Below are 15,675 nucleotides of genomic sequence, written 5' to 3'. Positions count from 1 at the left end.
CTTTCAGTATTCTTACTGTGAAATCACTGGTGCAGTGTTCTGGTCTTGTGAAGTGTTGGCCCACAGGGGTGGGGGCTTGACTGGCATCGGCTATTTTCATGTGATGTCTGTGCAGATTGAATCTTGTCTTAAGCATCTGGCCTGTTTCTCCAATATAGCATCCTTTGTTACATTTTTTTCATTACATGATTTTTCTGCTAACTGCATTCTGCGTTTTGGTTTTTATATATTACTGGATGGAAATGGCTAAGGAAGGGGTTCCCAAACCTCCTGGGGGGGCAGGGGTTCCAGTGTATGCAAAAATCTCTTGAATATTCAATGTGGATATCCTGGAGACCTGACTGGCTGGAGTTCCCCCAGGACAGGTTTGGGTCCTTATTCAGTGTGGTACAAATGGGCAGGAGAGGCTCTTATCCACTTAAACCACTCTGAGCTGGCTGTCCACAGACATTCAGCTTCACTTAGCCAGGTGGTGCTGCTCAATATCAGCTCTGACTGCCCTGGCAGATTCTAAACAGTGCCATGGTGGTCTGGGGGTGTAGTTGGGGCAGAGCCATAGCTAACCCAGTAGAGAGGACCATATATAAAACAGTACTGTCTTTGTCTGGTTAGGTTACGTGGCTACCATCATTGAATATCAGCTGACACCCGTATAATTTCCAGGTCCGTCGATGACCCAGATAGTCAATGCCATGAGTTTTTATTTTTTGTTATATGTTGTTATGTTTTATTCTGTGAAATGAATATTCGTTATACACTATTTTAAATTAGCTTTGATTACAGAATGTGGTATATATGTGATATTTAAATAAATGAAGAGAGCCTCTAGTATCTCCTCATGACAGCTGTTGATCAGTGCATAACATGTTTCTAAATCTCCTCTTGGAATAGAAAGCCATCAAACACAGCAGTTTTCTTTTCATAGTATTTTCTGATGTCAGCATTCTCCTTTCTGTATCTTCATGAACAGAATTAATGAAATTGTGCTTTCCCAGTTCCCTCCTATAACTGCTGAAGGAGGCATCGGGGAATAAATAAAGGAGAGACTGATAGCTGGATTATCCACACATTCATATCTTAAAACATCCACTACGCCAGATCCCTTAGTGAAATGCTGGCAGTGTTCTGCTGACTATTGCTAAGTTGTTTATTATGGGTCAAATTCTATAAATGACGCCTTAAAAAAACGGTGCCGAAAAACCACGCAGTTAGCATGATTCTATAAACTACGCCTAAAGTTACACGTAGTTTATAGAATATGCTCACTTGCAACTAAAATTTAAGCGCACCCATTTAGACAACCTAAAACCAGGCCTAAATACCTGTGCCTAAGTTAGGCGCAGATCGGGCGTATTCTATAATTATACGCATAGTTTTTTGAAACACACACAACCTGCCCATTCCATACCCTTGGCCACACCCCGTTTTTGATGGCATGCATTAGAATTTAAGCATACCACATTATAGAATACGCCTAAAAATTGTGCGCATTAATGCTGCTTAATAGAAATTAGGGCCGCTAATTGGTTAAGTACCAATTGTTGCTGATTGGCTTGTTAGTCAATTAAGTTGTGCGTGCAATTTGTCCATGCGGCCAAGTTAACACACAACTTAAGGCGTCATATATAGAATTTGGGGTATATGTGTCACCTCAATAACATTGTCACTGTGTACTGTCCCATATACATTTAGGAGGGAATTCAGGAAATGGCGCTGAAAATACGGTCAACACACAAAAGTGGAAGACGCCAAACACAATGTTGATGGAGGCTGGAGTGCTGAAACATGGCCCGTGTTGGGTCTGTATGTCAGCATTTCTCTGTATTTTTGGACAATAAACTTTAGTCTTGATCCAGTGGACTTTGTGTTTGGCGTCTTCCGCTTTTGTGTGTTGGCTGTGCTTTCCTGTCAAAAACTTTTCTTGCCCTTTGGTTGACTGAAAATACGGTGCCCCAAAAAAATGGAGTGCTAAGCCCCATTCTATAAAGAGAGCACACCCTTTATAGAATAGCGTTGGGCACAGATCAGGTGCCTAACTCATGGGTGCCGTACTTAGGCCTGCTAAAAGCCGGAGTAAATGCTGGTTCCCAACTTAGGTGCTTTAGGTGAATTTTGTAAATTCGTGTGCGACTTCTTGGAACACCCCGACATGCCCCCTTTTTCAGATACACACGATTGAAGTTAGGCGCTTTGCTTTATAGAATAGCACCCAGCGAGATACACACGCTGATATTTAAAATTGCTGATTAACGTCAATAATTAGTTGTTAGCACCCAATTATTGATGTTTCTGAGCTCATTAGTCAATTTATTTGCATGCACATCTCTGATACACGCACAAAGTTGGGTGTGGAAATTTGGGCTTGATATATAAAGTCCAAGGGATACTGTATAGAATAGTAACATAGTAGATGACGGCAGAAAAAGACCTGCACGGTCCATCCAGTCTGCCCAACAAGACAACTCATGTGTGCTACTTTTTGTGTATACCCTACTTTGATTTGTACCTATGCTCTTCAGGGCACAAACCGTATAAGTCTGCCCAGCACTATCCCCGCCTCCCAACCTCCAGCCCCGCCTCCCACTACCGGCACTGCCATCCAATCTCCGCTAAGGTCCTGAGGATCCCTTCCTTCTGAACAGGATTCCTTTATGTTTATCCCACGCGTTTGAATTCCGTTACCGTTTTCATCTCCACCACTTCCCGCGGGAGGGCATTCCAAGCATAAGGGGATGAGGGGAATAAGAGATGCTACCTTTTATTGGAATAACTTGATACAGTTATTGACGAGCTTTTGGGAGCTAAAACAACCATTTCTCAGGTCAGGAGTTCTTATGAATACATCAAAAGGCCTTGAACAGAGCCTTCTGTGGATTTATTATTCAAATCCTGTCCTCTCGCACCTTTAACCCTTTGTATGTCTCTTCAGTTTCCTAGTTGTAAATCAGACCGCACGTAATCTGGCTTATTTCTCTTTTGTGTATTTGGATTTAGCTCACACCTTTTCAGTAGGCACTATGGCGCTTAGGTGCTACCTTGTAGAACATAGTAACATATATATAACATAGTAGATGACAGCAGATAAAGACATGTATGGCCCATCCAGTCTGCCCAACAAGATAAACTCATAGCATAAGGTATGATGTGATACTACATATGTATACTTGATCTTGATTTGTCATTGCCATTTTCAGGGCATAGACTGTAGAAATCTGAGCATCACTTAGTACACTTAGGTACGCCAGCTTATGCCTGCCGTTGACGCTGTGTAAGCGGGTGAACCTAAATATGGGCACATTGTCAACATACACTAGTATTCTGTAATGGAATCTTGGTGCCAGAATGCTGCTATAGAATTGATTCGAAGTGCTTGACATTTGGGGGCCGAAACTGGGGTGCCAATTTATAGAATTGCCCTGTAATTGTGTACCTGAAGCAACGGAGGGTGAAGTAACTTGGCCAAGATCACAAGGAGCAGCAGTAGGACTTGAACTGGGCTTCCCTGGAACTGTTCTCTTTAAGCTGAACGGGAGATCTCCACCTACAGTCCCATATTGGGCGCATGCTGTATGGTCACCGCGTGGGTAGCATGTGAGCCCTTACCGTTAGGTCAATGGGTGGCAGTAAGGGCTCAGGCTGTAAATAGGCGTGCACTACTTTTAATATTAGCCCACTTCCTAGCCCATTAAGAAATAGCCCTTTTCCCAGGCGTGGTAAACGGTGGCCCAGCATGCACCTAAAAGATGCGCCCATACTACTGCAGGCCACTTTTTACCATGCCTTTGCAAAAGGACCCCTAAGTGCAGGTACATTGCCGCACGCCAACCGATTAGCGTGTGGTTACTGCACGAGCCCTTACTGCCTACAAAATAGGTAGCGATAGGGACTCGTACACTAATTGCCATGTGCTAATGGGAAAATTAACGCATGGCCATTAATACAAAAAACAGGATTTTCGGCCATTTTACTGCTGCAGTGCAAATGGTCTCAGTGCATGTGAAAGGCCTGCATAAGGGCATGATACGGCTACCTTTTACCCCAGTGCCTCTGTTATGGTTTAGTTTATTTAATATACTACATTGTGGGTCACTTTGCAATGAGAGCCAGCCTGACCACCAGATAGACTAGGCGTTTGTCTATGGTGACACCATTTGGAGGGAAGGATAGTTCAGCAATCAATGTGTCCATGTTCAGCATCTCTCCATTCTCCCCAAAGGTATTCAGCTATTTCCCTTCCCTTCCTTGCCCCCTCTGTGGCAGCATGTCGGTCAGTTTACCAACACAGCACTCATTGCACCTGGCACAGGGCTTGAGCGTCTTCACATGCTCAAGATCCAATGGGTTCTGCCCCCTACAAACTTCTGTTTCTGAAGGGATGGGATCTGATGGGCCTCGAGCATGTGTAGAAGCTCAAGGCCCTGTGAAGAGTTCAATGAGTGTTACACAAGTTGATTGACATACTGGTGATACTGTAGAGAAGGGAAGCTGCTGAACATTGAGGGGAGGATGGGGAGATGTTGGACACCAAAGGGGAAGGATAGGGAAGGGGAGAGATTCTGGACATCATGGAAGATAGGTAGGAAAGGGGAGATGCTGGATACCACAGTGGGGGAGGGGGTCAGGTAAGGAAGAGGAAATGCTAGATGTGAGGGGTTTGGTGGAAGACCCTGAGCCACCCTGGGGTAGGGGTGTGGGGTGGGGTCACATGTCTGAAGGTTTGCTTAGGGCTGGCCGTGGATATATGTATCATTCTGTTGAAATCACGTTGGAATGATTCTTTAATCATCATTTTGGTTCAAGATCAAAATGACTTGACACCATACGATATTTGCTTGAGGCCTCTAAGTTCTGCTTAGAACACAAATATAATTTATATTGTACATTTGTTATAAGATTTGCCACTCCTATTTAAAATAATTTAGGCTGGGTAATCTGCATGGTTCCTGCGCAGCCCCTACGTTTCAATCTACACTGGCTACCTGTAAGAGAACGAATCGCATTCAAGATCTGCACTTTGACACATAAAATAATCTACGGATTAGCTCCAGAATACAAGATCCCTTTAATAGATCTCCCACCAAGAAATGCCATCTCAACAGCACGCACCTTTCTACAACTACATTACCCATCTTGCAGGGGTGTTAAATACAAGCTTCTTTTTGCCTCTACTTTCCACTACTCCAGCCCGAAGACTTGGAATGCTTTACCCCTGCACCTAAAATCGCAAGTGGACCACCATCTTTTCAAGAAGCTGCTGAAAACGTACCTTTTTGAAAACGTGTATTCCATCAGTAATTCTGCTGTTTAACCGTCCTAATTGCTGTTAGCATTTTATCCTTATTCTACTGTACAATTCATGCGTTGTATCTCTCTACTTTTGTAATTCATGGAAGCCACATTGTGCCTGCATTGGTGGGAAACTGTGGGGTAGAAATGAACCATAAATAATCTGCATTCTGTATGGGAGGGTAATTTCAAAAATAATTTGCACAAGTACATAGCAACTTATCTGAGCAAATTGACTGTACGAAAACTCCCCTACCGCAATCTGACTAAAAGGAAGTGCAGGGTTCCATTGCATGGACACATTTAAACACAGATCTCAGTCCTGGCAGGCAGTGGCGTAGCTATGGGTGGGCCTGAGTGGGCACAGGCCCACCCATTCTTGGCTCAGGCCCACCCAGCTGCAGCACCACACTGCTCGCTTCCCCGCTGTCCTCCATAGCGTTCCGGCATCTGCACTCCTGTCTCTGAACCCCTTCCCTCCCCGGAGTCGGTACAGGCGTCCTTGGCGCCTACAGCGATTCATCCGCATTGCTTGCGCGAGCTCCACAGGCTTCCCACCTGCTGCGTTCCACCAGACAGGAAATGGACAATGATGTCAGAGAAGGCAGGACACATAAGATGGAAGCCTGTGGAGTCAGCACAAGCAGTGAGAATGAATTACTGTAAGCCCTGAGGACGCTTGTACCGACACCGGGGAGGGACGGAGTTCAGAGACAGGAGCGCAGGTGCCGGGATGCTGCGGAGGAGAGGAAGAAGATGTGGGGCAGATTAATAAAATCTATGCTCTTATAAAATATCTCTGGGAAGATATTTGTGGTGGGGGTGGGGGGGGCAGCACGTGTGCATGGAAGGGCCCATCCAATTTACCTCTGGACCCATCCAAAATACCGTCTAGCTACTCCTCTGCTGGCAGGTATGTTAAAGGCATGGGTTGGAAAACAGTGCTTCGGGGGAGGGGGGGAGTTTGTAAGTGAAACTCACTATTTTCCAGACTCTCAGAAAAAAGCAGGAGTAAAATCCATGGGTCCCTCATAACTACTACTACTATTTAGCATTTCTATAGCGCTACAAGGCGTACGCAGCGCTGCACAAACATAGAAGAAAGACAGTCCCTGCTCAAAGAGCTTACAATCTAATAGACAAGAAATAAAGTAAGCAATTCAAATCAAATCAATTAATGTGTACACGAAGGAGGAGAGGAGGGTAGGTGGAGGCGAGTGGTTACGAGTCAAAAGCCGTAACCCCGATGAGGCAAAATGATGTTCATTCTCTCACCATGGGCATTTTGGCATAGTTTCTTGTGGTTTCACAGACTCATGGCATACCACCAAGAAATAGATCAGGGATAAATGGTCAGTGCCTGACCCCCCCCCCCCACCCCACCCCGGCTTCTCTCCCTGCTGAAACATTAAAGCATTGCAGGATAGCCAGATTCTGCATCTTAATGGACTGGAGGCTTTCCTTAGAGGACCCTAAATTACTGCATGCCACCGTACTGTTCATTTCTTAGATCCAAACAAGCAGCATCTAGGGAAATTTCTTCTGTCACGGAATTGTGTTCTCTGTTAGTGGGCTAATTGTTGTTCCTGCTGTTTCAATTATCACTACCAACTTCTACAGGAGAAAATGTTGCATCTGTAACATTCTGTGACGTAAGTAAGGAAGTCTTTTTACTTTATAATGGACCAAAGCAATCTGGAAAAGGAAAAGCGCAGATTAATGCAAACAGAAATATATTTCTAGCTTTCTCCGTGAGTGTGCATGAAATGACATTCTACTGCATAGAGGGGAAATGATTTACCAGTCGTTGGATCATGAATTGCAGTTACAGCTCTAGGTGGTCTGTTGTATAAACGGAAAGTCGGCAAGAGTTGATAAAGTCACTCTGGGTCTCATTTTCGAAAGAGAAGAACTTCTTAAAAAGTGGAATAAAGCAGCATTCGAACGTTTTTCTCACCGAAACATCCAGATTGCTATTTTCGAAACCCATTTTCCATACATTTTTTCTATGCTGTTCGTCTGCTGCGTGCCCAAATCTCAAGGGGGCATGTTGAGGACGTGTTAAGGGCAGGATTTGGACATTCCAAAGACCTGGACGTTTTAGGAACAAGACGTTTTTCAGCCATAATGGAACAAAACAAAAACATTCAAGACATTTTGAGCTAGACCAGTTTAATAATGACTAAGCCATAAAAAGTGCCCTAAATGACCAGGTGACCACTGGAGGAATAAAGGAATGATCTCCTCTTACTCCCCCAGTGGTCAGTGACCTCCTCCCACCTCTCAAAGATGTAAAAGAAACAGTACATACCAGCCTCTATGACAGATGTTATAGCCAGTCCTATCAAAGCAGCAAGCAGGTCCCTGGAGTAGCCTAGTGGTCGATGCAGTACACTGTGGAGAAGGGGACCCAGGCCCATATCCTACTGTAAAAGTTACTCTTGTGATGGAATGTGTGAGCCCTCCAAAACTCCCCAAAAACCTACTGTACCCACATATAAGTGACCCCTTCACCCAAAAGTTCCATTGTAGTGGGGGACAGTGTTTTGTTTTTTTTCAGAAATGAACCAAAAATATAAACGCACAGAGCACAAAAACATCTAGCATGTGCCATTTTTGAAAAAAAAAAAAAAGACATTTTGCTGTTTTGAAAATGGCTATAGTTGCAATTTGGTTTCTGGACATTTTGAGCAAAACATCCAAAGTCGGATTTAGACGTCAAATGAAAATGCCCATCTCTGTCTATGTTGCCTAAAGACACACATGTTAATCTGACATGCATGCATAAGATCCAGCTCTGTGGGTGCTGGGCACCCCTAATATTGAGCAAGCGTCATGTGTCCAGAGAGGGGTCATTTGTTTGGCACCTGCAATCATTTTGGTGCCTCTCTATGCGTGTGCATTGAAACACAAAGGTTCTTCCAGCCACTAGTGGAACGGTCTCCAAAACTATGGTGAAAGACCATGTAGGTCATTTCAGATCACAGAGTGGGCCAGCTGGGGGTGGGGTACCCCCTGGACAAACTTTGCTGAGCTGGGGAGAAGGATGGGGAAAGGGGCCAAGTCTTGCCTTTTCAGTGATTTCAAATGCTAGAGGAGGATGGAGGCAGATGGCATGGTTCCCAGGACGAGGCAGAGAACAGTACCCTCTAGCTCCCTCTATGTCCCTAGAATCTGCCCCCTTAAGGGAGTGCAAAGTGAGTGAATGGCAGTTTGGGGTGTGAGTGTGGACATGGCACACACCCACTTACTCGTCCCCCCTCAATATGCTTTCACTCCCTTTTTTCACCCCCTCTCTCTCTCTCTCCTTTTCCTCATACCTTCTCCTCTCACTCCATACTTTTGTCCCCCTCCTTCTCATCTCTTCCTTCTATCTCTTCCTTCTTGCTCCATTCTCTTACCCCTTCCCCTCCTCTCATCTTCACCCTCTCCCCCAGTCTTACAGTCCTGGATCAAAATGCACTTGCACACATTCTGGTCCTGCCGCTCCAAGAGTCGAAAGAACTTGTACACATTCCCAGTGCTGCATCCCTGCAGCAAGGAGATAAATGCATACGCCCGACCCCCAGAAGCGTAGCCAGGTTCTTATGCCAGGGGGAGTGGAGAGGCCCACGCACACACTGCGTAGATGTGACAAACCTCCTGAAAAATGGGCACTGGCGCCATTCGAAGTCTGTTTGGGGGAGTGGTTGGTCATCACTGCCAATCCCGCATCACAAGGAGCAGCAATCATCTCCTTCCCCTTAGGAACTGACGCAGTAAAGTACTCTAGGCTTTGTGTATAGGTTTGCTTGGCATTTACACCAGGGGCATTGCCAGACACCCAATTTTGGGTGGGCCTGGGCCCAAGATGGGTGGGCAGAATTCCGCCCTGTCTCACAAGTGATTTGGTCTCTCCCTCTCTCGCCTGCATGCCATATGGTCTCTCAAACATCCCCCCTACCCCGCATACCTTTTATATAGCAGAATTTCACCGGCAGCGAGCAGCAACTAATACACACTGTTCATGTTGGCCTCACAGCCTTCCCTCTGATGCAACTTCCTGTTTCTGCGTAGGCGGGAATACATTAGAGAGAAGGCTGGTAAGCAGGAAGGACAATTGTTGAGAATTTTCAGCTGGTGTGGCTTGGGGATCCCTGCCAGACACTTCATAGGTATGCTGCTACTGGGTGGGCCTGAGCCCAAAATGGGTGGGCCTGGGCCCACCTTTGGCTACGCCACTGTTTTGCACACAATTTTATGAATGCCCTTTGTATAAACAAGATTTGTACACGAGCTAACTGTGTGCACAAAGCCTCAGATGGATGTCAGCACACAGCATATCACATCACAGTAGGGATCACATCAAGCCATTGCTCAAAAAGGAACACTGGTTACCCATCCCATACAAGATCATAACCCTGGTATATCATGTTCGCCAGTCAGGATTTTCCAGTTTCTTTCTTCACTGGTCACAGCATCTGTACCAGGTCATGCTTTCTGCTCTAGCCAACAGAACCACTTGTCAGATCCCTCGTTTCATGCCATTAAGCTTCCATATTTACTGGGTTTGTTTTTTTTTTGTTACATTTGTACCCCGCGCTTTCCCACTCATGGCAGGCTCAATGCGGCTTACATATTGTATACAGGTACTTATTTGTACCTGGGGCAATGGGTTGTGTTTAGTGCTTTAGAAGCATTTCTGTGTTTGGGGCTTTGGAAGCTCTGTTGTGTTTGGGGCTTTGGAAGCTCTGTTGTGTTTAGTGCTTTGGAAGCACTGCTGTCTTCTGTGTTTAGCTTCCCTGTTTTTTCCCTTTTGGCTCCCCTGTCTTCCCTTTTAGTGCTAGGAGCTCTGCTGGTAGTTTGGTGCTTAGGAGCACCGTAGTTAGTTTAGGGTTGTAGAGCTGTTGTGCTTGGTGCTTAGGAGCACCTGTGCTAGTTTGTGTTTAGGTTCCCTGCTCTTTCCCTGTGGCTCCCCTGCTTTTCCTAGTGGTGCTATTGGTAGCACTTCTGTTAGTATAGGGCTTAGGAAGTCCTTTTGCTGGTTTATTGTTAGGAACACTTTTGTTGGTTTCCGTTTGGAGTTCTTCTGTTGGTTAAGGCTTGGGAGCACTTATGTCAGTTTAGGATTTAGGAGTACTGCTGTTTCCAGCTTGTTCTAGTCCTGGTCCCTGTGTCATAAGTCCAGCTGGCCACTCGAACCCAGGGGCTCAACCCTTGGGGGGAAGTGGCTAAGTGCAGGTGAAGCTGTACGGACCAGTCCAGTGTGCTCCGGTCCAGTGTGTTCCAGTCCGGTGTGTTCCAGTCCAGTGTCCTCCAGTCTGGGGGATTCCAGTCCAGTGTCCTCCAGTCTGGGGGATTCCAGTCCAGTGTTTCAGTCCTGTGTCCTTCAGTCCGGGGGATTCCAGTCCGTGTGTTCCGGCTCACTGGGCGGTGCCTGCAGTCCTGCCGGTGCCGGTGTGCTTGCCCAGCATTGGTTAGTGGGTTTTGCCTGCTGCTGTCGCTCCTCGTCAGCAGCCCAAGGGCTCACGTTTGCTCCAGAGCCCAGCCCCGCAGGCTCTGAACCTGAGAACCTGACACCTTTCTTTATTAATATTATTATATTTTAGTGTGCTCTATAAACTGCAGGTATATCAAGCTCTAATAAACTTGGAAAAATATTTAAATCTATGAGCAGCAGGCTGCCAAAATGTGTATTCCTTTGCAGTTTGCAGGAAGTTCATTGTGACTGTGAGCCCCTGCTCCAGAAAGGTGCCAATCAAATCTGTAGGGCGTGGTCTATTCAGGGAAAGTAGCCAGTAGAATTGAAGTCTGAACTTTTGCAGGGAGGACCTTTGTCTTATTCACCACAGAGGTCCAACGTGAAGAATCATGTAGAGCTACAGTGGTGGGTCCACTCTAGGGCCTACTTGAGCCTTGGCTCCCTATTCTAGGGTCTGAGAAGAGAAGGAAAAAGCACAGGGGTACTAGTCTGGTTCACAGCTGTCCCATGGTGCATACTATATGGTTACCATATGGCTCTAGGTCATGGAGGACAGATTGATCCAATCCAGGTTTTCCTTCCATTGACAACAACGGAAGTAAAACCTGGATTGGCTCAATCTGTCCTCTATGACCTGGAGATATACAGTAATACCTGGTTTTCATTGACTTCGGTTATCGTCGGTTTCAGTTTTCATCGATTTTTTTTTTCCCCGCGAAAAATTTGTCTCGGATTTCATCGGCATGCCCACGCAACCTCGCTGCTAATTTTGCGAAAACAAAGGGCGACCCACGCGTTCTCCTGCTCAGTGTGGCGTCATTTCTCGTTGTGTGAGCACCACCCCGCGCGTCTAGCCAGACAATTCCATTGCTTTGCAGTGTTGATTCATATGGAAATAATTGCCTTGGTTTTCGTCGGTTTCGGATTTCGCCGATTGTTTTTGGATGGATTATCGACAAAAACCGAGGTATCACTGTATGCTGAAAGGAGAGAGGCCTGTTCCTAAAATACAGAACTAATCAGGGATTGCCAGTCTGACCTACAGCTGTCCCCCGAGGCACAGATAGCCACTTTATAGAGGAGGGGACAGATAATCAGGGAGATCTGATTCTTGACACACACAAGAGTGAAGCTGCTGCCAGACCATAGCCATAAATTTTGTACTAATAAAAGCATTCCTTTTTTCAAAACCGTCTATCTTTGTAGGCTGTGAAACCATTTGTCGAGGCTACCAAAAGAAGGATATCAAGCTATTGTAGCATATAAGCTTTTTAAACATCATAGATTTTTCCTCCAGATGTGTAGGCATGACAGTGGACATTTTGCTCTAAATGTACCAAATCCAAATAGGAAATATGACTATTTTTGAAACAGCAAAATATCTATCTTTTTTGTTTGTTTGTTTGTTTGTTTGTTTGTTTAAATGGCCACATGCGAGATGTTTGCGTGCTCTGTGCTTTTATCTTTTTGGGACATTTTTGAAACAAAAAAAAGTCCAAATGAAAAACATAGAAAAATCAAGCTATTGAGATATAAGAAGAGCAAGCATTCTTAGTAGACTGGAGACGCAGACATCCCAGGAGAGCAATGGGGCACCCTAGGGGGCACTGCAGCGGACTTCATATAAAAACTCCCAGGTACACATCTCATAGTTACCCCATTATACTGTATGCTGAGCCCTCCCAAATCCACTAAAAACCTACTGAACCCATCTGTACACCGCTACAGTAGATGTAGAGCAGAGAAGGGAGTAGGGAAGGTAGGCTCTTTCCAATCAGTGAAGGAGACGTATGGAGGAGTGGCCTAGTGGTTAGAGTGGTGGACTTTGGTCCTAGGGAACTGGGTTTGATTCCCACTGCAGGCACAGGCAGCTCCTTGTGACTCTGGGCAAGTCACTTAACCCTCCATTGCCCCAGGTACAAACAAGTACCTAAGCCGCATTGAGCCTGCCACGAGTGGGAAAGCGCGGGGTACAAATTAAAAAAAAAAAAGACTTTATTGGATAACATAGTAACATAGTAGATGATGGCAGAAAAAAGACCTGCATCAAAGGTGACTCGACACAGCTGCTGTGTTTCAGCCTGCCTCAGGAGTCTACAAAAATACATATAAATAAAGAGCCAAAAATAACTAAACATACATAAAGATAATAAATGATATCATATCAAAGCAAGTTTAAACATGCAAATGTACATGGTAAAACCTGATATGGATAAAATAACTTGTTTTGTTAGAAGTACACCTCCACCTCCGTGTGGCTTTTCTCATATTTCACCACTACGGTAGCCCATATGGGTGAAGAGATCTCCTATGTGTGGGTACAATAGGTTTTGGGGGATTATGGGAGGGCTCACACTTTCCACCACAAGTGTAAAAGGTAGAGTAGGATATGGACCTGGGTCCTCCTTTCTATAGTGCACTTCACTGACTACTGTACTACTCCAGGGACCTGCTTGCTGCTCTGATAGATCTGGCTATAACTTCTGAAGCTGTCATAGAGGCTGGTAAGTAAGATTTTTAATCACTTCTTTGGGGGGGGGGGGGGGGGGGGGGATCAGTGACCACAAAGGGAGTATGGAAGGGTCATCCCTGATTCCCTCCAGTGGTCAGAGGAAAGGGGGAGTAGGAGGAGTAGCTCTTGAACAACACTAGTAGGCGACGTAGGTTAGGAACAATCTCTTTATTTAAATATACACTTGAGTGTATATTTAAATAAATGTGAATCACAATTACAATCTAGGTCTCAACTCTATGATTAGTTACACATTATATTACAAATTACTCACTTGTAACTGTTTAACATTTTAAAATATATTTCTTTATTAATAAATCCATACAATTTTCCTAAAATAAAATCCATTCCCTTAACCCATAGTTATTAACCAATCCATACACCAAGACATTTAAAACCAAACAATTCTCCACAATACTCTTTCAATACACATTCAAATAGCATATATCTGGCAATCTTTTACATCAATGTGTGATCATAGCTCTTTAGTCATGTATTAATCCACTGCTCCAGAGTCTCCCACAAGATTCAGCGTTGCTTCAAATCAGACTCATTGAATCACCAACTTGTGAAATAGTTCTGTCCTTTTTTCCAACAAACCATTGTAACGTTAGTAATAAATCTTGAACAACCATTGATGATATCAGTCAGCAACATCCAAAACTGTCCAGTTTCACCATTAGCAGTATCATGTGTTCCAGATATATGTATTTTTTGAAAATGTGGTTACATTTGTATTAGAGTTTCAATCTCTCCAATTCTTATAGTATTCCACCATACGACCAGGACCCAACATGCTCATGTTTCGCTATAAAAGCGTCATCAGGGGTCTTGAATTCTAAACACAATAACAGTGGGTTAACTCTAATTCTACTTAATATATACAGTGGGGGAAATAAGTATTTGATCCCTTGCTGATTTTGTAAGTTTGCCCACTGACAAAGACATGAGCAGCCCATAATTGAAGGGTAGGTTATTGGTAACAGTGAGAGATAGCACATCACAAATTAAATCCGGAAAATCACATTGTGGAAAGTATATGAATTTATTTGCATTCTGCAGAGGGAAATAAGTATTTGATCCCCCACCAACCAGTAAGAGATCTGGCCCCTACAGACCAGGTAGATGCTCCAAATCAACTCGTTACCTGCATGACAGACAGCTGTCGGCAATGGTCACCTGTATGAAAGACACCTGTCCACAGACTCAGTGAATCAGTCAGACTCTAACCTCTACAAAATGGCCAAGAGCAAGGAGCTGTCTAAGGATGTCAGGGACAAGATCATACACCTGCACAAGGCTGGAATGGGCTACAAAACCATCAGTAAGACGCTGGGCGAGAAGGAGACAACTGTTGGTGCCATAGTAAGAAAATGGAAGAAGTACAAAATGACTGTCAATCGACAAAGATCTGGGGCTCCACGCAAAATCTCACCTCGTGGGGTATCCTTGATCATGAGGAAGGTTAGAAATCAGCCTACAACTACAAGGGGGGAACTTGTCAATGATCTCAAGGCAGCTGGGACCACTGTCACCACGAAAACCATTGGTAACACATTACGACATAACGGATTGCAATCCTGCAGTGCCCGCAAGGTCCCCCTGCTCCGGAAGGCACATGTGACGGCCCGTCTGAAGTTTGCCAGTGAACACCTGGATGATGCCGAGAGTGATTGGGAGAAGGTGCTGTGGTCAGATGAGACAAAAATTGAGCTCTTTGGCATGAACTCAACTCGCCGTGTTTGGAGGAAGAGAAATGCTGCCTATGACCCAAAGAACACCGTCCCCACTGTCAAGCATGGAGGTGGAAATGTTATGTTTTGGGGGTGTTTCTCTGCTAAGGGCACAGGACTACTTCACCGCATCAATGGGAGAATGGATGGGGCCATGTACCGTACAATTCTGAGTGACAACCTCCTTCCCTCCGCCAGGGCCTTAAAATGGGTCGTGGCTGGGTCTTCCAGCACGACAATGACCCAAAACATACAGCCAAGGCAACAAAGGAGTGGCTCAGGAAGAAGCACATTAGGGTCATGGAGTGGCCTAGCCAGTCACCAGACCTTAATCCCATTGAAAACTTATGGAGGGAGCTGAAGCTGCGAGTTGCCAAGCGACAGCCCAGAACTCTTAATGATTTAGAGATGATCTGCAAAGAGGAGTGGACCAAAATTCCTCCTGACATGTGTGCAAACCTCATCATCAACTACAGAAGACGTCTGACCGCTGTGCTTGCCAACAAGGGTTTTGCCACCAAGTATTAGGTCTTGTTGCCAGAGGGATTAAATACTTATTTCCCTCTGCAGAATGCAAATAAATTCATATACTTTCCACAATGTGATTTTCCGGATTTAATTTGTGATGTGCTATCTCTCACTGTTACCAATAACCTACCCTTCAATTATGGGCTGCTCATGTC

At 45.0% G+C, this 15,675-nt stretch overlaps 1 protein-coding gene across 1 annotated transcript in view; it reads left to right on the top strand.

The window, feature by feature from the left end:
- The window catches only part of ADORA1 (adenosine A1 receptor), a 73,203-nt gene that overhangs the window by 36,791 nt on the left and 20,737 nt on the right, over positions 1-15,675 (top strand). The window lies entirely within an intron of this gene.

The sequence above is a fragment of the Microcaecilia unicolor genome, chromosome 12 (assembly GCF_901765095.1).
Source record: "Microcaecilia unicolor chromosome 12, aMicUni1.1, whole genome shotgun sequence".
NCBI lineage: Eukaryota > Metazoa > Chordata > Amphibia > Gymnophiona > Siphonopidae > Microcaecilia > Microcaecilia unicolor.
The sequence above is the reverse complement of the archived record's forward strand: the minus strand, read 5'-3'. Positions and strand labels throughout refer to the sequence as shown.